This window comes from Pleuronectes platessa, chromosome 4, assembly GCF_947347685.1.
Source record: "Pleuronectes platessa chromosome 4, fPlePla1.1, whole genome shotgun sequence".
Lineage (NCBI taxonomy): Eukaryota > Metazoa > Chordata > Actinopteri > Pleuronectiformes > Pleuronectidae > Pleuronectes > Pleuronectes platessa.
Window position 1 is genome coordinate 14,027,834 of NC_070629.1, and position 27,533 is coordinate 14,055,366.

Genomic DNA, 27,533 nt, shown 5'->3' on the forward strand with positions numbered 1-27,533 from the left:
ATTTCAAATAATATTCGTTGGCTTTGCTCAGATTTGACTACGGTCGTCAGGATTGGGACTTTGTGTATCAAGAGTTTGTGTTTGTTTCAGCATCTGTCACATGAAATCATGTCCTGAAATTTGCACTTAATTAGAATCTTCAGTGACCGAGTTTCACCTGTTTAAACCTCAGACCAGCTCATGGGACCTGTAGGCACTGTCTGGGCATCTAGTAGTCTGTGAGTAATTGATATGGCCTTGGTTGTTGTGGTGTCTTTGTGTGTGTTTGTATAAAAGGCTGAGTCATATTACTTATCCAGATTCCAGCTTATGATAACAGTATATAAGCCTGCATCTTTTGTAGACACCCAACATCCTACATAAAATGCACAGTTGCAGCCTGAGAAGCTTGAATATTATTGTAATCATTCTTTGCATATTGCAGATTTAATATTTCTCCTCAGCACTGGAGTGGTATCTGTTGCATAAGCTGTTATAGGATTTTGGCCTTTATCTTTTAATGGCATCAGATAAAAACAAATATGTTTTTTTAAAAAGGTTTTATAACTTCATTTTAGAGTTTGCTGAGCTGGTTGTTTCTGCCTCACAGATATGTGGAGCACTAATTCATCATTTTTATTGCATTTTAACTGTGCAATGAAAAAAATAAAATTCTAGTTCATTTGCACACAGATGCAGAGTGAACATTGTGGTCGGTTGCTAATCTCCATGAAAGTACAGCATCTCTAGCACCTTGTGTGTTGTGTTGGAGGACTGGTAGTGCCTAAAGAAGAAGTGTGAGTAAAATAGTGTTTATAAAATGAAAAGTGTGAAAGAGAACAAGAGCCTTTATGACAGGAAGTGGTTTATACTATGAAAACTGTTGAAGGAGAATAAAAATCTTTACGACAAGAAGAGTCTTTTCACAAAATGCTTTGATCTGGGAGAGCGCTGGAACAGAGCGCTCTCGCTTACTGCCCGGCCTTATGTAATGTCTCATTTGATCACTCTCTCCATCTGTACCTTTCTATCAGTTCCCTCTCGATGTTTCCTCCCTGCTTCACTATCCACCACTATCAGTGTCACTCTAAGTACCCTCCGCAACTCTGTCTATCTCAAGCTCCGTGGATGAAGATAAACTAAGTCATCAGGAAGTACAGCGTATTCAAAAAACTGCTGATTTCATCTTATGAAATCACATTGCTTTTATTATGTATTTTCTTTTATCCTCACCTGAGAATGTTGTGTTTACATTGCTATGTAACTGAAATGATTACTAATAAACTACTGAGTTGATCTTATAGAAACTTGGTTGAGGGGGAGGGGGGTGTCGGCCAAGGAAGAAACCATTACATTTGAAGCTTATTTGATAAGGGGGTGAAAGAAATAATGCAGCGATCTTAAAGAAAAAAAATCGGGCATGATCAGGGGACTGATTTCTATGAGTGTGTGCAATGTGGTGCAGGTTGATTTAATATAAGGAGACTGTTGGGCCTTTGCGGAGGTATGCGCACAACTGAGAGCCATTCTAGTTGAAGATGTCTCGGTTAGATGGGAAGATACAAAGGGCTTGACGGATTCACACTCTAAGAAGAGAGACATGGATGGTGTTGGCAATAAATAAACCATCCAAGATGAATTTATTGAATAATTGCATGTTTGACGATTCAATTTATTGCTTTAATCCTACAATAATAGGTGTTTTGATTACAAAACTTAAATCTATGTAATCAAGCTCATTTAAACACACTTCAGGGATTGAACTGAATGAAGAAATGCTCTGTAACTTACTCTGTTTGATGCTACACTTTTGTTATACCCTTATGATCTCCTCTGTCACTCCATACATGGTTAAGGCTTTTAACAGTTTTTTTTAGATTTATTATAATTATTTGGCTTTCAACAAGTCATAAATAAGAAGTGGCACTATTTATTTTCTTTGTATGCCCCTCTGTCTATGGAAGGAATTCACATCTGGCCGTTGAAGTTTTTTCTCTGTATTGGTTACTCGACATCACTGTACTTTGTTGCAGTACAATTATTTGTCTCTCTCCTCTCCTCTGTCGCGGCTTTTTCTCTAAACCAACACTATTTTCTGCAGCTCCACACAGTTTCGTGTTTCAGTGTTAGGGACCCGGGTCTGTAGCTGTGTGTCGTGTTTCAGTGTTAGGGACCCGGGTCTGTAGCTGTGTGCCGTGTTTCAGTGTTAGGGACCCGGGTCTGTAGCTGTGTGACGTGGCATCTTAAATCATGGCGGAGCAGCTGTAATTCCCCCGCACACCTTCTTCAAAATGTTGGCGTGTGCAATCCCACTTGTGGATCAACGTACTTACTGTACACAGAGGAACCACAAAACTAAAATATGCATGCGGATACATATCATGCAGAAATCTATACATGTATACATAAATAATACTCAGAAGTCTCATTTGCACTTAAAAGCTAATTTACTGGAACACAAACACACAAACACACTGCACGTGTGTGATTAGCCTCCTTCCGCTCTGGCTTCGAATAATAAAAGTGAATTCCCTCTACACCAAAATGGAGAGAATAGATAAAGAGTCTGTACCCACTGCAGGCATTAGGTTTTTTTCCATCAGCTGAAATGATTCCCTCATGCACCCATGCACCTATACACACACACAAGCATGTGATACGAGAAGAAAATAAAGTAAAGAAAGGAAAATAAGCTTGATTTATTTTTGTTAAAGTTACTAAGACCACCTGCATGCAATTTGTTTTCATTTCCATTCCTCTCTCCATCTATCCCTCTCTGCATTGCTGCCTTTATCTCTACTCTTCTGTCATTTTTCACTCTAACCTCTTACCATCTAACTTTGTCCCCTTTAAATGGCTCTAAATCTCAAGGCATGACGACAGGACAGCTCCCTGAGGAGTTCTACCGGCTGCCTTCAGTGTGTGTGCATCTGTCTGTGTGTGTCTTTGTGTACAAATGTATGCACAAGTGTGCCCATGCCTAAATATCCATTTGTTCTCAAGGCCTTACTAGGTGCAACGTAGCTTCTGATGGAAATGAAGAGGATGGAGGTGGGAACAGTACTAAGAAAAGAGTGTGGAGGTGTGGAAGAATGTGAGAGGAGAGCGTTTTTTATCACAAAGGTAAATTACATAGCGTGTGTGCAGTTTTGTGTAGCTCTGTGTGTATGAGTACTGCACTGTGTGTGTGTGTGTGTGTGTGTGTGTGTGTGTGTGTGTGTGTGTGTGTATGTGTGTGTGTGTGTGTGTGGCTGTAAATTGGATATTAGGACATGGAAAATGAAAGTGAACAGCATGGCCACATATGGTCTATTTTTGTCCCTCCATCCATCTCTCAGTCCTTCTCACGCTCTCTCAGTGGATTCCATCACCCCCTCCTTCTCCCCAAACTTTCCTCCTCCCTTTTTTTCCCCTGTCACTGTCATATCTCACTCTTTCCTCGTTTTCAATATGTCTGATATATATCTGTGGCCACATCGGTGCAGTCTTTCACACCATTCACAATGGGCCTAGAGCCCCCCACCCCGAGGGGATGGCTGTCATTTTACATCTAAGAGGCTATTATAGCGGTGCTCCACATTGGCTTCCAAAGTGCAGTTTTTACAACACTAAAGTCTAAAATAGCCTTTGCCGTCCTTCTATAAATCGTCTCCACATACAGGGATTTATAAGGCAAAAAGGCTACATCCAGAAGTCAGATTTTCAGTCTTTCCTTAATTTATTACATAATTTCCAGTTATGTCTTCTTTTTTTAAATATATATTTATAAATATATTCGCACTGCACACTTGTTATGCCCCCAAGGAGAATTCTGCAATAGTTATGCAGGATTTCCCTCCGCTTCTTTTCATCTTTTTCTTACCGGTTTTCACAGCAGACAGCTCAGCTACGGTGCATTATTCTGTATCCATAAAAATTCAATTTCTTCCTCAGCCCCAGTCAGAAGATTTTCATATGATGTAAGAAAAAAATGAGGGTCACCCTGGCTGATAGCAGGCCGGGCTTTATTTGACAAGAAAGATAAAGAATGAGATCAAATGTAGTCAGAAGCTCAATTGTAGAAGCTGTATGGAGAGTGTTCTCCAAAAATAAAGAAATGCTTCACAGAAGAGCATGTTGGCATTTCAGGGTGAATTGTTATGGATGGCCATTCCCACGTGTGCAAGAAAGGCACAGAAAATACATTACCCAGTATGCACTGTCCTAATCCAAACATTCTCTTACCCGCACTTCACTGTAAACAGTTCATGTTTTGATATTCCCGCAAATACATCCACGCTGTTTCTTCCTGTTCTTAGATACTTTGCGCGGCACATACATGTAGAACAGATGTGCCTCCCTCTCGAGTGCGCAACAACAGTGGCAGAACATCAAGAGGATTATAAACTCTGTGAGGACAACCAGAGACTTAACCAGCACTGCCGGCTCTGCCTGCTTTTCAGCATGATCCCAAAAGGCAGGAGGAAAGTAGGATGCAGCACTTTCCCTGAGATAGACGGAGAGAAAAGGGGGTGGGGGGTGGCGCAGGGGAATGCAGAAAAATAAGGAAGAAAAACTAAAAGAAACAATAATAGATGGAAAAGGGAGAAAACTGGCTAAATGAGGAGGAATGAATGAATGGACAGACAATGCGAGGTAAAGAAAACTGGATTCAGGGAGTCGGTGTGATGATGAATGCGTGCATGGTGTTGTGTGGGATTGTTGGCAGGTGCTGTGCCTCTGAGCACCAGCTCCTCTCCTGCCAGCAACCTTATGTAATGAAGCTTTATCCCTGTCACTCCATGAGGGTGAGAGGTGCAGCGGCACACCGCCTTCCCCCTGTAAACGTGCCATGAAGAAATATGGAGCCGGAGAACATGAATGAGAGTTGCTTGCTTAATTTCTCATGTTTGGCTTTTAGTAGATTACATCTCCTGCTGTGACTCAATTAATTGTGGTAATATGGCTTTACTTTTCAAAACTGACATTGGTCTTCATCTGAATTCAGTGCATTATAAAAATGCTAATCAGTGCAAAATAGTGACCCCTAATTTTCAACAAATTACCGTTTTCATATATTTTTGTTAGGGAATTGGTTTCCTTTGCTTCCTCGGCTGTTTAAATGACTATAAATACATGTAGCTGTTAAGGGCCCTGCAGCCACCAGGAGGCCCCTAAACTGTGAAATTACAAATGGGAAATCCTCTCCCACATTTTTTTGTCATGGTAATTATCTTACAAATTTTTCTACTCTTTCTTTTATACCATAAAAAAAAATTGTGTTACAAAATTGGCATAAAATTCTGGCAGATTTAATATTTTTTATATTTTATTTTCAGAGATTTGTTTCTGAACCTCTTTTGATCATATTTGTTGAAATATGTTGTAGGATTTGATCTGAGCCAACAAGCCTATTAACATTACTGATTTTCTTTAGAGTTCAATAAAACACTGACCTTTTGCTTGATGTAAAAAAAATTGTAGAAAGAGGGAGATATCTAGTTTGAGATACTTGCTTCCAACAAACATATTATCCACCACAATGTGTAAAATGACCTGGATCAAATTGCAAGGTGTATTATTTATAATTTCTCTGTCCTCTCTGTTTTTCTGCACAGTTCTCCGCCAGTCTTTCACATATTTAGACAGTCCTATTCCAGCTCAAAGTCACAGGGTCAGGGGGGCAGGCACACATTTCACGGTTGAGTGGCACTAGGTTGAAAGTGAAACAACACTCCTTGTTTTACTTGTCGATCAGGAGAGGTCACATCTGGTTCAGCAATGTGTAGCGCATGCGGAAAGCCTGTAATGCACAGTGTCGGTCTATTTCCTGCCTGATGGGATTCCATGTATGCTTTTATCTCGGCCTGCCCGTTGCCCCATGAGGATGCATTATATGTTTTCAGAGGAAGAACCCATATTTGAGTAGGAAGCCATGACCTTGACTGTTTTCATGACATACTTCTGCAGAATCAGCGTCCCTGCCCTGAAGTGTATGTGTATCGCATATGTGTGTGTGTGCGCGTCTGGTAAAAGGGGGTCAGATGCTTCATTGAAGATGCTGCCAAGAGAGGCAGACAAAGAAAGCCCAGATCAGAGAGAGGCTGTAAATGAGAGTAGCTATTTGGGGAAACCTCGCACTGCACAGCTCTGCACCACAGGTGAGAGAGACACACACATGAGTCAGTTCATGGGCAGACACCAGCTCATGAGTACGCATGAGAAGCTGGGCAGTTAAAATTCTGTTCACCCTCATGCTTAAACATACAAAGGCTCACACACACACACACACACACACACACACACACACACACACACACACACACACACACACACACACACAGTATAACTCCATCGCACCCATATTTGCATGTTTGGATGCAGGCATTTCCCCGCATGGAATTGGATAGATTGATAGAATGGGGCAGGCGTGTGAGGTGGGAATTGCAGGGAAGAAAAGCAATTAAAGTGGCACTCAAACGGTAGCGGTGCAGCAGAGCATCGGATGGAGTCAGTCCCTTGCTTAATTACGCTTAGCCACGAGAGCCCTCACCACGAGATGTGTCATCAAAACACACCCACAGAGCCAGGAACATGTGGCCGGGCTTAATATTAACATGCAATGAGACTCTGTTGTCATAAATTAGACATCGTGAGGAAGGAGGAAGTCTGACCAGGTAATAAATGTTTGGTGAGAGCTCTTAATCGCGGAATGACAGCCAGGAATTTAAAACACAGTGAGGTGCAGCCAAATACTATGAATAACAGTAATATGATAATATGACTATAACGTGAGAATCATGTTGTTTTCAGAAAGGAAAAACTGAGGAGGTTTCTTTGTTTGTAAACAGGATTACACAAAAACAAGAAAGGGGGTTTCCACGAAAGTTGGTGCAAGGACACAATATGGGTCAGGAACAAACCCATTACATTTCAGTTTTTTTAATTTATTTTACTTTTTATGTTTACAACATTTTCAGCATTTTTCAAGGGTAGAATATTGGATCTTGATGAGAAAAAATCAGACATATCTTAGGAACAAATATCAACGAGTGTGTAATATTTGGTTAAGCTTGATTTACTTTAAGGGGACTATTGGCCTTGGCGGAGGTATGTGATCTACTGAGAGCCATTCTTGTTATTTTATGTTTTTTTAAATGTTTAATCACTTTAATTCAGATGCACCCTTTCTTCGAATCCATTATTTCTAATTAATCCATGTCTCTTTCTTACCTTTGCTCATAGGGATATGAATATGTCTGATCAGACATTGAGACCTAGTGAATCTGTGTTGAACAATTCCACATTAAAATGCAAATTCATTGGTTTCCCATGTGCAGCCTGTGGGCCAAATGACTCACAACGCATCCTTATCTCACTAATCGCCACTATATACAGCAGCGAAGTCACATGGAAGAAGTCATATAATACACAGGATGGGTTATGTAAAAATGTGTTGGCACCACAACTAACCTGCAGAGTCACAGATGCTGGTTGAAGCCTCCGGAGTATTTTCATTGATCGCAAATATTCTGACCTACTCATGCATGTAGTCAACCTTAGCACAGAAGCTCTCACACATAGGGGATGATGATGATAAACCATAATTATATTTTACATTGTATAGTAAAAAAATTGTCAAGCTACAACCTTGGAAATGTTTGAATTGTAGCCGCCTGAGTGTATTTTATTTTCCATTGTGCAGTAACTCAGAGATTTCCAGCCCTGGTTCTTACCCTCTGCCTTTATTTTGTTAAATTGCTGCCATCCCTGTGTAATCCACATGTACACATGTACTTCTCAGTGGTCATCCTACAGGAATGTGTCTGTGGGGTGACAGCTTGACAGTTTGAAAGGAGAGGGAAAAGAAAGTCAAAGAGAAGGAGAGGCGAGAGTTGAGAGCTGGAAAATGTTGAGGTGTTTCAACAGTGGTAGGAGGGGAAAGAAAAAAAGATCCCAGTTTCACAAAGAGTGAAATATAGAGAGAGGCTGAAGCCTCATGGCAATAATGAGTTGCTGAGGGAATGTGATGATATGTCAGAGAAGGGAAAGTAGTGTAGAGGCCCAATATAAAGCAGAGAAACAGAAATAGAATAAGAAAATAGGCTGATTAGTACAAGCGCCTATAACAGCAGGAGAGGGCATCGAATAAGAGAGAGCGAGACAGGTCAGAGATGAAGAGTGAAAACCTGATAATGGATGTTGAATGTGAAGGAGACAAGCTGTGAAAGAGAGAGGGCGGAAAGACAGAGGTTTCACGCGCTCTGATCCTCAGCCAGCTCTTTTTGCCTTATCAGGCTTGTCCAGACATGGGAGAAAAAAACGTGTACCCAAAATGCAGTGTGGCTTTTGCCTATCGGCCTGGAAAGAGCCCCTAACCCATTCCTATCTGCTCAGAGGTCGGTAGCCAGTGCCAGTGGAACTTCATCTCTGGGTCCAGGGAAAGAATTGTGTGCTGAGCTCGGTAGACAATAAAACACAAACGCACATATACAAACCCCAGATTTGGGCCATCAGCCATCAGAAGATGACGCCAGGTCACATCATTTACATAACCTGCACTTACATGCTCACTAGTAGCAGCCTTCTCCTGGTTTGATCATATTTGGCCTTACACGCAGCATTGAGTAATCTGGTCACTCATTGATAATACAAGTATCCTGGTGACTTGTAACTGCAGGTGCCTGACATGTTTAATATTACCATGGTAACAACTACACTGCCTAATGTCTTTTAGTGGGATTAGCTCTATTACATTCTGACATGGTGTACAGGGTTTGGCTTATTCAATTTATTGGGAGACTAGAGCGACGGAAAATATTAAACATCTCCAATTTGGCTTGATCCGTTCATGAGACAGGAGGAGACAGCAGTTCAAGTTGTCTCCACATGTGAAACGCTTTCTTTGCCGCCACTGTTTGTGTTTATGCTGCGTCACTTGGCTGAAGCCACGCCGGTGCAGGCTATGGTAAGAAACAAGGACAAGATCAATACATGCACCAGTCCTGGTTACTGAAGAGTACTCCATCTTGTCTATGTTTTTTTTAAAGGGTTTATCCAAGATGCAGATAATCAGGATAGGACGTTTACAGACTTGAACACAGGTACCTGATAAATACCAGGATGCTAGCATGTATGTTAACACAGTCATAGATATATATATATAAACACACATTAGGACATACACAAATACACATTTGCAAACAAAATTACAAAACACGTAAATCAATTTGAAGATGGTTTTGTGCCGTTTGTGTCAATGTAGCGGATATCTTCTAAACTAAACCCAAATGAAATGAAACCACCGCAGATCATCTCCCCAGATAAATAGTTGGAGTTCTTAATGCTTCCAAAACTGTCTGCCAGTCATTTCGGGGCAGAACTCAGCTGAACCGAGCTACAACCCCCCGGCAATATTGAGGGAAGCTGATGAGCGTGCTGTCTAAATGCACACATTACTTACTGACACCACATTTATCCCAGGGCTTGTTTAGTGACATGTGATTTGCAGTGAAAGGTCCTCACCTAAACACGCCTGCATTTAGAGACCAGTCAGATGCGCAGTTTCAGTTTTGTCAAGGCCACTCTGTGTGTATCTGTTTTCTCCCCTGTGAGCTCTGCCCATTGGATCAAGGTAGGATTTAGTGTGAAGCTCTCTGATTGACATTGATGATGAACACTGACATTCCTCAAATGAGCCAAACTGAAAAATTTCACACAGACAGGAAGAGCAAAATGACTTAATATTATTATTATTATTATTATTATACATCTGTATATAACTAATGCACATACCCTATAATATCATTGTACCTATTTATTGTCCTCAGATTGTCCCACAGCATAATCCGACCCAGGTTTTTGTTCATACTGACATTGTTTGCATTTGTGGCAATTCGAGGCAAATTGGTTCTCCATGTCCTGTTGTCTCTGTCCATCTGTTGTAGATTAACCTGTCCGTCTCATTCCTGCCAACCACATGTTTCTGTCTGTTCCCGAGGAGCTTACTGCAGCTCCTCTGTTTGACACGCCACCACACCTCATCTGAAAGCAGCAGAGTAAACTGATATTCATTTATTGTCATTCACCAATAATTGTAAAGACATTTCAAAGGAGGAGGAGCATTTCAGGTATCTGTAAAAAAGCACTGCTGCAAATATTAAATGAACTGCTTAATTTAAAGAGACGTATTTATGAATTACTTATGGCTTTGAGTAGAATGTCAAATATTAGTTTTTTGTGACTGATTGGGTTGTAATACTTGGACTAATCTGACAAGACAATTTGGCTTGTTGCTTCTGACAAGGGACCAGATGGCAATGATTTGGTTTGAATTATTTTCTATATACACTAAACCAAATTATCTTTATAGTGCTATAGGTTTTACTTTTTAAGTCTTGCAATAAGTTCTGGCACCGGATATATGTTATAGGAATCAGTGGAGGTTATTATCAGACTTCTTTCTCTTATCTCTTGTGTATCTCCAATCTGCAGAAACAGGGGGGGCAATGATAGTTCATAAAATCTGTTACACTGATTAAAATAGCCAATATGTGTCTGTTCAGCATCTGTGGTGCTGTAGAGCTCGGTTTACAGACCAGACCCACTGCGAGTGTGAACACCTTTATTAATTATGGCTCTGCTGACCCAAAATGTGAATGCTGAGTCGTTTGATGTGAAATCCAACTATGACGTGGTGCAGCTGCTTGTTCACACAAATTACGTGAATTCCACTGAAGAGAGAGAGAGAGAGAGAGAGAGAGAGAGAGAGAGAGAGAGAGAGAGAGAGAGAGAGAGAGAGAGAGAGAGAGAGAGAGAGAGAGAGAGAGAGAGAGAGAGAGAGAGAGAGAGAGAGAGAGAGAGAGAGAGAGAGAGAGAGAGAGAGAGAGAGCACCTGATTGCTGTGCCTAGAGGTGTGATTGGGGACAGTGCTGATTGTCTGATTATGCATTTAAACGCTGCTGCTGAGACCCATCTGTATTCATTTCCCTGGACAGGGACATACTGTTGAAATGACACCTTCAATCTTGGCAAATCCAAACCTGCGTGCTACACTAAGCAAGCCCAAATGCTCATCAGATTAATGCATCTTTAAAGATTCTATAAAGTACAATAAACAGATCAGATGCTCTTGCCCACATCCTCCTCAGTTTCAAGCTCATCTGACTCATTCCAAGTCTTTATGTAACAGAATCCAATTTCGTTTCAGAGGCTTAAGTGAACATTCTTTGCTGATGTGCAGATCCACTCACTACAACTTGAACTCGACCTGACACTGACAATAGGTCTCGGCTGGATAACGAACCCTCTTTATTAACCCTGCTCCAATTGGAAGGTCATGTAACACAGAAAACTCTGAGTCTTGTTTCATTTGTCACTCGATGGCATTTATTCAAATGCCTCAGCACAACCAGAGTCTCTCTGTATTATATAACTGATTATATAATGTAACATTATGAGGCTCTATCATCAAACTCTCCGTCCTCCAATTATTAGACAATGGCTCCACTGGACATTGATATCAACAATGTGTCTGTGTGTCTGTGTCCGCACAAGCGAGCGAGCAAGAGAGAGAGGTAGAGAGAGAGAGTGGTGAGAGAGAGGCACTGAATGAATCTCGTGCAGCTGTGCCGTGAATACGATTTTAGCAATTTAAGGAAAGTATCGATCATTATCTGGTGATCAGTGTTGATATTGTAGCGTTGGTCACAAACAAATCAACGAGAAGAGAATAAATCTGTTCGATTAGTAGTGAAACTGTAGCGGACGTCAGCTGAGTAGGAGGTCCTTCTCAATCGGCCCAGGACGCATTTGCTTTCACACTGCTGAATGAATGTGGACCCATGTGGCTTTAAATGTGGTCTTGCGTGATCAGAATCTCTTTCTGACTGAGTGCGTTCACACCTGTACTCAGAGCTGTACACTTGATTTGTAACATCAGATAAATCCCTTTGCATGAAGTACCTCTCAGAATTTATCCCTGGGACTGTTCCTTGAATATAAATTGTGAAGAGTGCACAATAAAGATAAACACATTTTTATTGCTAAATGCATAAGTGAAACGTGACCAGTCTAAATTTGAAAGACCTGTATAAATCCTATCCCATACAGCTGGGTCAGCTACAAATTGTATTAAGTAGCCGTTTCCTAATTTCTGGATCTGGTCTTGTTTCATCGTATATCACTGCAACCCCCCCTCTCTCCCTCTCTTTCTCTTCCCTCCTTCTCTTTCTGCTTGCCTCAATAATTAATAGGCATTTGCATGTTTTCACTGCAGGAGCTTTTTTTCTTGCTGAAGTAATGATGTGTAAATACAGGCCATTTACTGTACCGTCTACTTCCTCTTTGTCCAATTAGAGGGCACGACACAAATCCCCGCTGAGCAAGGACAAATAGCACACAAACTGCTAATTACAGGAATTATAGGCCGCTGCCGGCTGAGAAATCGTGATTGTTTGAGGAAGAGGGAGATAAGCCCGCACAAAAGTTTTTCAAGACCATTGATACCCGCCCCACAGCCCCACCCCAAAACCCCTCACCCATCCGTCCACCCACACTCCCAAGCAAACAGTATAGAGATGTTGTGTAATGTTGCAGAAAGAAATCACATTATTTCACCTTTATTGTGTCGACATGCCCGAGGCAAAGAGATTAAGAGAGACCAAGGGATGCATCACAGCTAAAGGTCATGTGGTCTAAAATGTCAATATCACCATCTTACATTTGTGTAAAAATCGATACTGTTCATCATTGCAATACCTTTTTTTCTTCATCCACCTGTTGAGCTGAGGGCAAACGAGGGCATGTGTAATGTAGAAGTGAGACATCTGTCTGTGTGTGGCAGATTTCATAGAACTGACTGTTAGAAATTCAGTTCACAAATCATTAACAGTAAGATTAGAGGAAAATCAAACAGAGTAATATAGACATACAGTGAACAGAAGCATGTTTTTGCACCCGCATATGTGTGTAGGCGTATCTGTTCATATCTGTATCACAGGAAAGGTACAAAGTCATTTTGTGTCACGGTTTTTCTTCTCATTATATTGCCATGTCTGTGGTTAAACAATCCATCGCTGCTGCCCATCCAATTAGCCTTAGATTCCCACAGCACACCACCAATGACACATGAAAAGATACTCCATTAACAGCGATGGAGAGATGAAGAGGAGGTAACAAAAGCAAGAGACGGGATTCACATTTGTCCTTCCTCAAACTTTGTCTGAAGTAAAGAAATTATGTCTTTCATGGCATGATTAACAGACATCAAGTCGTCAGTCTGCTGAGAGAGGAGATCTGAATATCACCCTTTTGAATTAAGTCTAACGTTTAGGCTGGGGCCTGTTTGGAAATTATCAAAACCGTTTCATATTCCAACACTAGACTGGGCTGCCATACCAAATGTTACCACCAGGCATTTGTACTAAAATCTTGGTCTGAAACTATAGCAAAGATACTCATGGTGTTACATTTTGCATCAGTTGTAAGAAAGGACCCTATTTATAAACTTTGAATAAACAGGTGGTAGATGGGACTCATCACCATTAATGAGTGTCTGAATAACAAAAACAGCACGTGACAATGGAACAACTGATTCTCCAGTTCAGGATTCTGCGTACTGCAGTCGAACTTCACCAAACTTTGCATAAACTGGTCAACAGCTCTTTGTGCTGCAGCGGTGATGCAGCTTCAGGGTTCTGCAGTGGGTCTTTTTTTCCCCTCAGATCAATAACTACAGGTCACTTTTACTGTTTCTTAAAGAAAGCTGCATCCAGCCTTACCACAGGCTAAACAAACAGGCAGGTTTAGAACGGGATCTGCAGTCTAACACAAATTTGATCTTCATGTTGCCGACCTTTGCTTTTCACTTAATTGCACTTGACTTTTAAGACACTAGCGGTTCCTTTAATAGTTTATAAATAAACATCAGGGTGTCGTATAGTGTGCTATTTATTAGCCCCGCCAAGGAGCTGATGTTTTCATTGCTGTTTATCTCTTTGCATTTCTGGTGGAAGGGTGGGGCTCCTACTCTGCACCAAACCCAGCCCTACTTACCTGATTTGTTTTCACATTTAATTATAATAAGTAGCCCACAGGTGTTGCAAAACAAACATATGAGCACACAAATATGCATTCATTTTCAATATGCAATGATAATTCAGTATGACGTCCACATTACAACTAATTGTCACTTACTTTGTTATGTCTGATATTGAAGCGGTTGCATCATTATGTAAAAGACTCATTCTTCACTTTGGTGTTAAAAATAATCGAATTAGCATGATACTATTCTGTCATGCAAACTGACATTCACTGCTAAACGCTTGACAGAAGCTTTATCTTGGATTATGCTTATTTGTGAATATAAGGTGATGGATCTGGTGAGCTGGATTTGAGGATTTAGATTGCTTTGCAGAACATGTGTGCAGTTTACTGAACCATCCTATAAAGGTCTCTGCAGTTATGTGTGTGTTCAGAGAAGCGTCTAACTGAATGGGATTTTTTGAATATAGGAAGGTTGCGCTTTCCTTTAGACAGCAAAATTGTGGACTAAAGACATGTAAGTCTAATTTTACAACTAATCTCGACATGGCCAAGGGGAGCACAGCTTCACACACTGAACTGGTGAAGGGTTAATTTGTTAAACGTGCAAAGAGCAGATTTGCCTTGCTGCCACGAAAGAGGAGAAGGAAGAAATCCAGCATATGTTGAAAGTGCAGGGGGGACAAATCGTTTTAATGGGACTTGCTGTTCCTACTCCCACTTCTGAGCTTATCTTTTAGGCCAAGGTTTATCTTGATTCAGCTCTTGACAAGCTCTTGTCGTGAGTGTGTGCATGTGTATGCGTGAACACAGAGAGACGCGTTCACTGATTCACACGGAAAATAGAAGTCCACTCACTTTTTACAGGGTACAGTGGACTGAGCTAATAGAGGTCACTGCTGATTTTCTTTAATGAAACATAAAGTTGAAGCCAAGCAGAAAAGCAAGAACACTTTAAGTTTTACAAACACCCCTCAATGTGTCTCACAGGTCAAAATTACTATGGGGGATGGGAGAGTAAGTATGTAATCTAAAGTATGTAATGTAGGTTTTCCAATTATAGAAGAACTACTCATTGCTGCCGATGATAAATTGTGACGTCACTGGTTTTTTGACGGCAAAATGTTTTTTGGCGTTTTCCTGAACAAAATCCACAAACTTCTTCCAGTAAATGTCAGGAGCTAACTGGCATTTACAAATAATGGTTTAGCCTTTCTGAAATGTAGAAAGCAGCAGCCATCTCTATCTCACGGCTTATTTTACATGATGCCGTTATAGAACAATATTTCTCAACTGCATACACATTTGGTCCTGGGAGTACAGAATATCCAGGCGAACAAAAAACAAATCAACCTCTGTGTTTGTGTGTGTGTGTGTGTGTGAATGTCCCCTCACAAGTGTTAGGGTGTCCTGGGGCCAGTGGCAACAACTGGTCTTGCGCCTGGACTTAAGCTAAGTTGGTTAACAGCATTGTAGGTCCAAACTTATTGTTATGCCACTAAGTCTTATAACTAAGACTGGTTGTAAATATTACACCACCTTAAGGAGGAGATGCAAAGTCAAATTCTTAGCCAGTAAACAGGTGAAATAGTGAAGACTATGGAATGTGCTGAGCTTTTAGTTCAAATGTTTTTAACATCAGTATATCTTTTAAACCTAAGAATCCACAATATTCTCTCTGTATGTCTAGGGTCGCTTTTGCTTGTTCCTGTATCAGTGGACACCTTCAAGCAACAAAGAGCGCTGACAGAGAGGTGTTGGTCAATGTGTGTGTCTGCAGGGGTGTAGTTAATGTGAGAGATGGCTAATATAACAGGTACAATTTTATTTAATATTGATTAATAAGCTACTGCTGCCAACAACTGCTTAACATATTAATGGAAAACAGGCCAGATCCTCTCGACATTGGACTTTCAGCAGTCTCTGAGCATGTCTGGACACGGGGATCATTGTCTATCTGCACCACTTTCTGCGTTGACAGGAGTATGCATCACTCTAGAACACTGGCTTTAGGATAATGCTAACACCCTGACCAGAGCAGCTATTTACCTAATTAAATGATAGAGATTGTTGATGTAGACTTTATTGCCACCTACTGGCACGACTTGCTTCTTTGCTTATTTGTAGTTGTTGTGTCGATGGAGGAAAAAATATCCAAATTTTATATTTGCTGTACTGTTGAAAAGGCAAGTTGGCTGCAGTAAGTTGGTAAATTTGGTCCAGGTGTTTTCTAAGATGTAAGAACTGTTTGAAATTACAGCAGGATGTTGTTTGCCCTGATAAAAAAGAATAGACTCGTCACTGATCTATATCTATGTTCAGCTCCTCCGCCTTCTCAGCTAGAAGCTGATGGTCCCACCTAATTTTGTTTGATACTGGATCCAAAAGTTTTTTTGTGGCACCTTTTGTCAGACACCGGCAACCCTTCTCTATATGCTAATAGAGCTTAACTGCCTCCTCTTGGCCAATACCGCTGACAAAAGCTGTGTGAAGTCGTTGATGTCCCGGCCCCGAAGAAGACCACTTTCCTCTGGATTAGTTCTGAGTGCTACAGGTTCAGTACCACATAGAGCTGCAATGGCCACAGAGCTACTGAGTCATTCATTATCACGATCTCTTCCTCTGCGCGACAGCTGAGAGAACAGACACTTCTACCTCCACAATCTAGCTTCAGATGTTAAAGGAACATCCTGCACATTCTAGAGACCCACCGCTTTGAAATGTGTGACCCCATCAGTGTAAGCCCCGGCTCAGCTGCACTTTTCCCCTCCAGCTTCCTCCTCATTAGACACAGCAGCGGTGACACAAGCGTTAAGGTTGGCCTAAAACGCAGCAGCTCTAAATGACTGTTATCTACAAGGCCCCCTCAAAATATCTATTTTGTTTCAGCATGAAGCAATACTGTGCAAAATAAAATTCATACACTTTTACCTCGACAATCTAGCTTCAGTTACTTAAGGCACATTCTGGAGACCGACCTACTTAAACTAAGGATGCAAGATTAGGATTTTTCCGACTGATAACCGATAAGTACATGCTTCACATGGCCAATACTGATATAATTTCACGTTTCCTAAAAAGAACTTTATAGCCTTTAGTTTAGTTTAGTCCACTGCTCGGTCGAAATTTCTACAATTCTTCCCTCTCCTGTTAGGTTCTGGTATTCGTTTTAGTATCCTAGTATCCAATAACTGTTTTTGTTATTCAAAACCAGATACTTGAGGTGAGAATTCAGATCCATTCTTCATTGTTATATTCTTTTTTTTGTTATTGAAACATTGCTGTAATCTGATTAAATATCGCTCCCCTTACTTAAATTGTCAGCCATTATCTGAAATGCTAAAGTGAAATCTTTTTAGTGGGCTAAAAAAGCTGACAAATTAAATTTCCCTGAATGCATTTTGCCTTTTAGCGAGTATTTCTGTGAATCACGATGTATTTCATCAGTCACGCGTCTTAAAAGTGACGTTGCATGCTATTTATCAACTTGCATTTTTTAAGCTTATTTTTCCCTCTAAGTTTGGAGAAAAATAAACCTTCAGTCCATAAAGTGGGAGCCCCATTTCCAAAAGTGTGCTATGAAATTTTAAATAGCGCCGGATTATATTTTACTTCTGAACGTAACTCAATGATACAATTGAAGTTACGTATCTAAAAACAAAAAAACAAAATCTGTATTCAAGAACAATACTTCATATTATTAGCTTTAACATTTTGAACACCCTTTTTTCCTCCTCATCTCCTTTTCCACAACCCTTATCATTATTCCTTCACTTGCCCTGAAGACACCACACTCCCCTCTGCACCTCTTTTACATACAGAGGAGCATGAGTTTGACTTCCAGCCTCCCTGCTTTCAGCTTAGTTCTCTTCCCCGTTGCCATTCTCACCACTCCTACTCCTCCTGACAGGTCCCTCCTTCCCTTTTTCCAAGTAACTCCTCTTCTACTACTTCTGTACTGGTGTCAGAAATGCTGTCTGCTGCTCCCTCAGCCCCTTAACGTTTCTGAGCTTGCCATCAGACCTTGCAGCAGTTTTGCTCTCACAAAATAATCGTCGTTGCTCTTCCATCCTTCTCAACAAGGGCTCCCTCATTGTCACTCAGCTGGTCATCTTGCTCTCATCTTTCAGCTTTACCAGACTTCTTTCATATCTTCGTCTCTGCCTGTTGCTCTCGTCCATCTGCTCCACAGTGACCAGCCCTGAGGGTATCTCTCCTCACTGCCAGCTACAAATGCTGACAGGAAAACTTCTCATGTCCAGGATTCCCCCTCTCCAAAAAGGACAGCCTCTCTGCTGTGCTGTTGGGAATGGCAATAGTTTCAAATGCATCTATTTTTAACCAAACTTGACTTGCTCCTGCCACATGTAATATCTGTCTGCAGAATTACAAATGTGATTTTACTCTTTCCAGAGAACTTTTGGTGAAAAATTAATTGGAGAGCTACAGAAAGAATCTTATTTCCTCTGCGAAGGAGGATGTTTTGTATTTCTGTCTCTAAGTAGGATTACGCAAAACCCACTGTGGTTCTGGTGAGGGAAGAACCCGTTAATCCAAACGAAGGATCTGATCAAATGGGCGGATGCAGAATTTTGTTTCCACTTTTTCTGCAGCGTTTCACATAGAATTCATTCAATCTATGACAGCGCACACAGGAGCTTACAAACGTCACTCAGGGAACAATACTTTCTTGAGTGAGAGAGAGAACTGCATTGCGGGCTTCTTGTGGGTACACATAACTGCAGCGATGGTGTCGTTGTGTATCACACTGCACACAACTATACAATGCAGCAACAGAGTATAACACAAAGTTAGAGCTCTCTTGTTTTAGGTATGAGTATAAGTATAAAAAAAGTGTTGTATCATAATGAAACTGCGGCAGGACAAGTTAGAATATATGTTTTGGGATTAGCCTTGGTAAAAGCATCTCAGAGCCTGAGAGGATTCATCATTTTCATTGCTGTTTGTCTTTTATCAGGATTAAGTGTAAACTACTGAATCAATTATATTGAAAAAGAGAATGGAACAAAACAAATCCATAAGATTTCAGGGCGGATTCGATTAAGGGGCGGATCCAATATTTTTCACAGTCAACATTGAACTTTTTGTGAATTTCTCAAGAAATTCTGCAAGAATCTTGATGTAACAAATCAGAAATACTTAGAGGACTTGTGAGTTTGTGAAATGTGGTGTGGCTTGATTGAATTGATTGGGCCTTTATGGAAGTATCTCTCTACTGAGTGCCATTTAGTATTTAATAGATTGAGGGTATTGTGACTCCCTGCCACTACCTCTACACTAGCAATGATCATTGTGTCAATACAAGAGACATTACTGCAGCTTTAATTCATCTTGAAATCATAGTCACAGTTTTCACAACCTGTCTGTTGGCAAGACCTTTCCCACTGTAGAACTGCTACTAGGCACACAAACTGTAACAGCCAAGTGTTAAATGTCAATCTCTCCAGTCCCAGCGCCTGTCAGAGGTCATTCTGACCTGCACGTCAGACTCAGGAGCCGACACCTGCTGATGAAGGTATTTCAGAGTCAATGTTACCAGCTTCGTTTTATCCCCCTCACCATGTTTAAATAGAGGTTATCCTTCATTTAGTTTTGTAGCTGAGTTCCTACAAAGTCACAAGTATTTCCTGTATTTAGACTTTCTGTTATACTCTGCCAACTCTCTGGAAATAGAAAAAAAAACAAATGCTCATGGGGAGGCTGATAAAAACAGGGCTAGAGAGAGCGCTTGTTTGTGTGCGTATGTGCAGTGTGTGCAACCCAGGGAATAGTGTGTCTTGGCGTGTTGTGTTTGTGAACTTTCAAACGCCTTATCTACAATTTCCAGACAGTTGTAACACCTGCAACATGTGATATCATGAGAAAGTGTTGTCAGAGGCTGTGATGTGAGCATGTCACAAGCAAACAATACAAACTGTCATTTAGTTCATCTTCATTTCATGATTTGAGAGCAAGGATTTCTGTAGTGAGCAATATGTTTTTCATTACGCTATATCCTCTCAGTTTAAGGCTTTCAGACATTTAATGCCTCCGTCTCTCTGTCTGCATCTGTGTCTCCATCTAACTGTCACATACAACAAGACGCAGGGTGAGACGAGGGGTAATGTACACTCAGGGAGACATAGAGAGACCGGCAGATGGACCACAGGATTATGGCCCAGGTTTCAGTAAAGAGCTTTGTGTTGGTGTAGCTTTGTCCACAGATACATTACTGTTCAAACACAGACAAAGTAGATCTAATTCACACAGATAAGTTTCTGGATGGAAACTGACACATGATAACAACCACTCCGTCCGTCTTTATACTCTTCAGGCTTGAAAAATACTTGTATTATTGGACATACATGTAGAAGTTAATAGTTCGTAATAATCCGTTTTTTAATTTAATAAGCATACGCAAATGTGCAGATTATTCAACACATGACGGCTTGTTTCATTGAAATTTTGACAGTCTGTGTAAAGATCATCTCCTGTGAGATCAAGGTTGTTTAACATATTTGCTTTATGGTTTAGAAAAAGCTCAGTTGTGAAAGAGCAAAGATATAGTTCCCTGATCCGTCCACATCTCTGACAGCTCCATCACTGGTCAGACAGCTCAGCTGACAGGCTGATACCAGATCACATCATTCGCCTACTTCCACAGAAAGGAGCGTGTCTCAGAAATGTCAAAATACCATAATTTGTTTAACTGCGGCCTACATTGTCAGGATTAGTGCTTTGCTTCGCATTTTTAAGGTATAAGTATTGTAAAGACATACAAATTTGATATTTAGAGACTCTCAGGTTCTACTTGTACAGTAAAGTTCACAAATACTCTGACAACTAAATCCTCAATGATGAAGCTTAGAAAGAAAGATAAGTCGAACTGTCTCATAGAATAAGAGACTCGAAAGACACTATAGGAATGTGACCAGTGATGATTTATTAGACTTTCTTTTTTTTGTACTAAATGATTTTATATCAAATATTTAAAAAGTCCCTCAGGCCCATCTGTAACAGGATGTTTTGTCTGTCCGTCATTAGGATCGATCCTTTCTGAGATATTTCTCGAGCTAAATGTTTTAACCTTTAATTTTTCCGCCAGCTCCCTCGATGCCAATCAGCGTCTTGATATAAATGCTGGAACACTGTGACGGGGCACTGTCCCGCCCAAGCTTGTCAAATACCACCTGACATACAGAATCATGTTTGATGGACAGAATAACAGATAAACAGAAGCAGGCCAGATCCATTGTCCTGGCTTCCTCATTTCTCAGCCCCTCATTAATATTCAACCATATTTCCATAAGCCTGTCAAAGAAATATTGTTCTGCAAATTTGTAATTATTCCTTGTTACCTTTTGCTCTGTGTGCGCTCGCTGTGGTATCAGTGTGCTGACGCACATGGGCATGCTCCAGAGATCACCTCTCCTGTTCCCAGCTATGCCTGGGGGCCCACGGGAGGGGGGCACAGGAAGCAAGGAGGAGGCTGGGATGATGTGTGGGGGGTGGGGGGTTTCCTCCTAGTTTTCAGTATCCATGGTAACACCGTTCTGCCCTGCCAGGATCTGTGTCAGTAATCCTGAGATGGGTTTCAAACAGACTGAGGAGCGACGGATAGGAAAGAAAAGAAGAAGTATAAAGAGAAGGATAGTGGGTGCAGGGGGGTTGAGAGGATGTGTTAAAAAGAGAAGAAGAGAAATTAAGTGAATTGTGGAGTCGGTGGGGATGTAGTCAATGGGTAAATGGACAGACTTGAATGCCACTCAACAGAGCACATACCCTCCGCCAAAGCCCAACAGTCCCTTTAAATTCGATCAAGCTGCACCAAATCACACAAAATCTTGGAAATCAGTCCGTCAAATATTTTAAATACATTTTTCATTATGAGAGAGCGACGATAACATTGAATGTGTTCATTCTTAGCCATTTCCCATCCTCCCATCCCATCCACAAATATTTACAAAGATCAAAGCAGTAGTTTTTGATGGTCCTGCTGAAAGTCTAACAATCTGGGATGAGAACATGAGCTGCTTTCAGACGATGCACTGAACTCTGCAGATATTCCGTATTTGGTCCAGGGGAATTGCATTTGTAAACGCAAATGTCCGTGTGAGAGGCTGCGCACTTTTTGTGGACTTTGTCTGCCTGGCCTCCTTGTATACAGTCCGTAGAAATCTAGGAGCAGTCGATGGATTCGTCATGCGCAACAGACGCAAAAATGAAAAAGAGAAGAGAAAACAAATATCTCCCAAAAGTGCAAAAGTGGTGACACACACGTTGAAGGCACTGATGAGGATGTCAAGAGAGTTTGTGATGATAAAAGCTGACAACGGTGTCTGTGTGTTGTCTAGAAAAATCACATGATCTCCCGTCATTTTATTTTATTGCTGTTGTGAAGGCGTCTGTGCAGAGAACCTCCCGCTGCGTGGTGCATGTATAAAAAGCAAACTGCGGGTAAACTCCACAGCCAATTCAACGGATTTTACAAGCGGGTCATATCTGAAAAATGGCTAGAAACTCCTTGGTAGTTCATTTTACAGCTGTAATGCAATGCCTCTGACATCCTCCACCCATATGCTCATGCCTACACACCTCAACACACACTCATCCCTCTCTGGCAGCAAGGCTGGCACTACGCATTTTGGCCGGCGGGGAAGAGCTGTGACTTCCTTCCTCTCCCTACCTCCCTTCCTGTCTTCCTATCTGGGGATTCTCTCTCTCTCTCTCATTCTACCTCCCTCAATTGTTAGAGTCAGATTGAGTTTACCAAGCAGCCAAACTGCTTATTGATCGAAAAAAGGTTCCAGGGAGAGGCAGGCGACCAGGGAGATATAATTCAATACAGGGTTAATGATTTGAATCTAATACGACCGAGGGTTGAATTTATGTAGATGTAATAAGAAGGAATGAGGATGCCATGGCTTTGGTAGAGGTTTTCCTTTTTTTATGTGTGCGTGGTGAATTAATACCGATGGCACGCCAGAAGAGGAAACTCGTCAGCTGTTCCCGCTGTGCTGGAAACAACAGGGAGAGACACAGAGAGAATAAGAGACTAATGGTGTGTGTTTGTGTCTGTGTGTGAGCGCTGTACATCTTGTGTGACCATAGTGTGTGTGCCTGCCTGTGATGATGATGATAAATGGATTTAGCCGCTCAGCTCAGAAACCATAAACTATTAATAAATACTGACATGCATATTCCACTTGTGTTACAGAAATGACACATTGAATGGAGGAAATAATGAAATTATGTTTTTTTTTCTGGGATTATTAGACATAGTCACACTGCTGCTAAAAATAAGTCATTTATCTAGCACTTGATCATGCACCTCAGCACCATCAGTTCTCAAACAGATGTTGATGACTGCAGGACACACCAGGAAGTTTTAGAGATTTCAGAAAGTCGCTCTGACAAATCTTATTTTTGCCTGAAGAAAAATGGATCCATAGTTGTGCGTCTGTACCAGTGGTGCTATTAAAAACGAATCATTGGCCATGTGTACTTGAAAAGAAATATATAAAGATTAAATCCATTAAATCCACTGTTTAATGTGCTATGGGAGACATCCCGGGACTTGATCAACCCAGACATTAAAAGGAGAAGAAGATAAACCTAAAGCCAGGAAGCCAAAACTCGTTACTAGGAAAATGTACAGTGCAACAAATAGAACATTGAAAAGATTAAACAGCATTTCCCTCAGAAATAATTGTATATATGGCGGTAACAGGGTGCACATGCACAAAGGGTCACTCTCATGAGCAATAGATTCAGATTGACAGGTACTAAAGAACTCGAATGCATGCCGCAACTGCAACTGAAACTATCAATCAATCAAATTGTATTTGCATAGCCTATATTCACAAATCACAATTTGTCTCATAGGGCAAGATGTGACATCCTATGCCACTGATCCTCAACAAGAGTAAAGAAAAACTACTTAAAAAAAAAGGAAAAAGAACGAAGAAACCTTAAATGGAGCCACAATAGATGCCACGTGTAATGGAGAACATCAGAAAATAAAAGAGTATTTACAGCATTGGTTAGAATAAACAGTTTGTTGTATAATGGAAGGTATATTAATTGATGAATTATTGTCAGTAATGGTAGAGAAACTATGAGGTCTGACTGTCTGTCTCGACAGTAAAAACCTCATGGATCATAACATGAGTTTGCAATAGCTTGTTGAAGCACACGCATTAAACATCACAAGCGAACATGCAACAAATAAAACTGCAAATAGGACTGCACATACCAATTTAGAGATCTCTAATGTTGATATTAGAAAGATAAAATGTCTTTTGCTTTGTAATGAAACTGTTGCAGTACAAATTTCATTATGGCGGGCTGCCATAATCTTTGAATTTGATGGGAAACACTGCTAAATAAGGAAATGTATATTAAGCCAGTGTTAAAACCGAAGGAATGCGATGAAAACTGTTGAGCTAACTCCGACAGGTACACAGCTGATGATGTGTGGCTAACTTCTGCTGCTGGTCGTGAACATCTGCTGCTGATCCTTGACATCTGCTGCTGCTTAGCAACTTATTAGCAGTCTCGTTAGGAAGACCTTCAAACCTTCACAAACCATGTCAGAGCTGCTTTTCCCACATTGTATGTGTTATGTCCTCTTTCTTCTCCTCCTCTGATGTTTCCACACACAGACTTTATCGGCCGGAATATAGCAAATTCACATGATGCTATTTCACAGCCTTACGCCTGAACCACCAGCACCTGCAATTTCATAACCACACACCGTAGGACTGGTTCGCTGCACACACATAGACACACATAACCCAGCACAGTGGCGCTCTTGTTTTGGCTCCGAATGTGGCACCTCACACTGTCATCACATGCCGAGTTCTCAAATCATACTGCCAGTGGTTTGGTAAACAGCAAATCATAGCAAAGGGCCCGTAAAGAGCCTGTGGAGCTAAAAAGAAGACAGAGGAAGGAAAGATCTGAACCAAATGTTTTGTAAGTGTACAGTGAGTTACCAAGCCAATTGTGTCCCACATTAATTCAGTGTTTCGCAAATGGGTCCGGTGTTCGGTGGTGTGACCACTGACAGCTGTTACCATCAGTCGGAGTTTGGCATGCAAGATTGAGAATGGCCACCTCCACCTCCTTTTAATTAGCGAGCTGTCTAGATCTGTTAAAAACAGCTACTGAAAATGGAGACAAGGTTGGATGACACTGACAAAGACGTACACATTTCAGCTCATTGAAATAACAGTTTTCAGATCCACATATTTCCAGGAGCTTAATACAAAAACATTTTATAAACTGCTTCTAGCAGCCATTTCTATACATGGTTTCTGCAGGTCTTACATAAAAGGAATTTAATCATTTTCCTCTGAAAGAGCTTCAAATGTCTTTAAGCCTTGAACGTCTTGTATAAAAGTTTGATATTTTTTCTTACCTACTGTAGAGAGTACTGTGAGTTGCACTGGCTGTAGATGCTACTATTAATTGAATTTCTAGCTGTCTGGCAGTAACAAGAGGCAGTTCAATCCTTTCTTGTCAGCAAAACCATCACTGCTGCTCGCTACAGTATATAGAAGTTCATTGCCTCACAGTGGGAACCTGTCAATTTCAGCAAACACTTAATTAATTCAGCAATTTTCAATGCTATCCAACTATCCATTTTCTATCACACAATGCAGGTAGAGGCTGATTTACTAACGGTGCGCACTGAGGATTGCGTCATGGCATCAAGCAACGAGAAGAAACTGTCTGACACCAACATCAAGGTGTTTGTTAGTGAGGGGTGGAGGTGATGAAGGACAGATCGTTTGGTGCCCACAACGGTGATATTATTTATAAAAAATACAATTAGTGGTAACTTGTTGCTGCTGCTGTTAATGCAGTGAGTGAGAGTGAGTACGAGAGAGAAGACTGTGCCTGAACTAAAAAACAGGTCAGATTATAAAACCCAGAGTCGGCTGTTATATCCTCAAACTCTTAAAGTTATAAAGAAACCTTTTATTCCCAAAAGGTGCTACACACAGACCTGTCGGCTAATCATTCCAGATAGCGAGAACTTGTGTTTGCACAGGGACAGTTATTTTCCGTTGAATCAATCTGTGTATTACTGTATCACAGCTCTATAGAATCTATCAGCTGATGATTCAGTCACCATCATGGGCCAGGAAATCGTCATGGTCGCTACCAATCGTTCCTACTAATCCTTCTATAAGTGTACTCCTCTATCAGTGCCAGTGCCTCCATCACGCAGCATTACACACAGCAGTATTTATGTTCACAGCATGTTGGCACATAAGTGGTATCCTATCCTCAACTTTGGGACATCATTGGGTAATAGAAGTTTAAAGGTGAACACAGTTTATCTATTTTTTTGTAAATGGTCTCCAGTGAGCTCTATGTGCTATGTGTGCTCTGTGCAGCTGCAACACACTATTCTCTTCCAGGGTTTTAGACACACACACACACACATATACACGTTATACGAAAACTTAGTCGTACTTGGTGTTAAAGGCACATTGTTATAGAAAATATGATTAGAAACTTGATTTAAGTTCAAGTTATTTTATCTACCTTTAACTTTTTATATATTTTTCAATTGAAGGTTTGTATGTTACAGTTATGTCGTGTGAGCACAAATAATGCTCTTGGTTTCAAAGATAGTCATGAAGTGGATCAATAATCTGGCTTCAGTTCACCTCCTCATGTCTGCATCAACACTTTCCTGTCTCGTGCACATGGGTTAAAGTTTGCATACAAGTCTGCACATTTTCCAATCAAGTTTGTTTTTATAGATTCCAACGTTTGTGTGAAAAGTGGCAGATGCACAAAATGGCGTCTGAAAGATGGGTATGCAACGGTTATAAATGAGGCCCGAGGTCAGAAGTCATCACAGTGCACTCGGCTTGGATGTGAGAAAGACCATGGCTACCTACTGTCTGTGCCTCAAAGGTTATTCTAAAGGCTACTCTCTTATCTTATCTTCAATAAGAGGGAGGTGTAATTCCTTCAGATCTGTCATATCTGAGATAAAAATTTCATTTATTGTGCTCTTCAAAAGGTCTTTAAAAGTCTTCAGTTATACCGTGGAAACCTGCAGAGACCCTGTGAATAACTGAATTAAGAAAAAATGGAACCTATGGTTTTATTGTCAGGATGTAGATTACACATAACACATATTAACATATTGAACTCAACATGACAAAAAACTGTGGAATAGGAAATAAATATGACACAACAGAGAACAGACGCCATGATGCAACATGACAACACAATATAACAACACCAACATCAAAGCTTAGTCTTAAAACACCTTCCCAACAGCTAATAAAACACATCTTCTCTTTTTCTCATATCTTCTCTACTGGCCCCTGACAATTACACTGTCCAACATCCCTTAAGCGCTACTTGACAGGTGTCAATCAACCCGTGGTTAACTAAACCACTGTGTGATCGAAGGACTGACTGCAGTTCATTGGTTGGCTGCTCCCCCGGTCATTCTCTGTCACTTTACCACTTACTCTTATCACGTTAGGAGTCTTTTGGAT

The 27,533-nt window shown here is 40.9% G+C and overlaps 1 protein-coding gene across 3 annotated transcripts in view; it reads left to right on the forward strand.

Moving 5' to 3' along the window:
* trpm3 (transient receptor potential cation channel, subfamily M, member 3) overlaps positions 1-27,533 on the forward strand; it is a 138,766-nt gene that overhangs the window by 37,760 nt on the left and 73,473 nt on the right. The gene's annotated exons all lie outside the window — the stretch shown is intronic.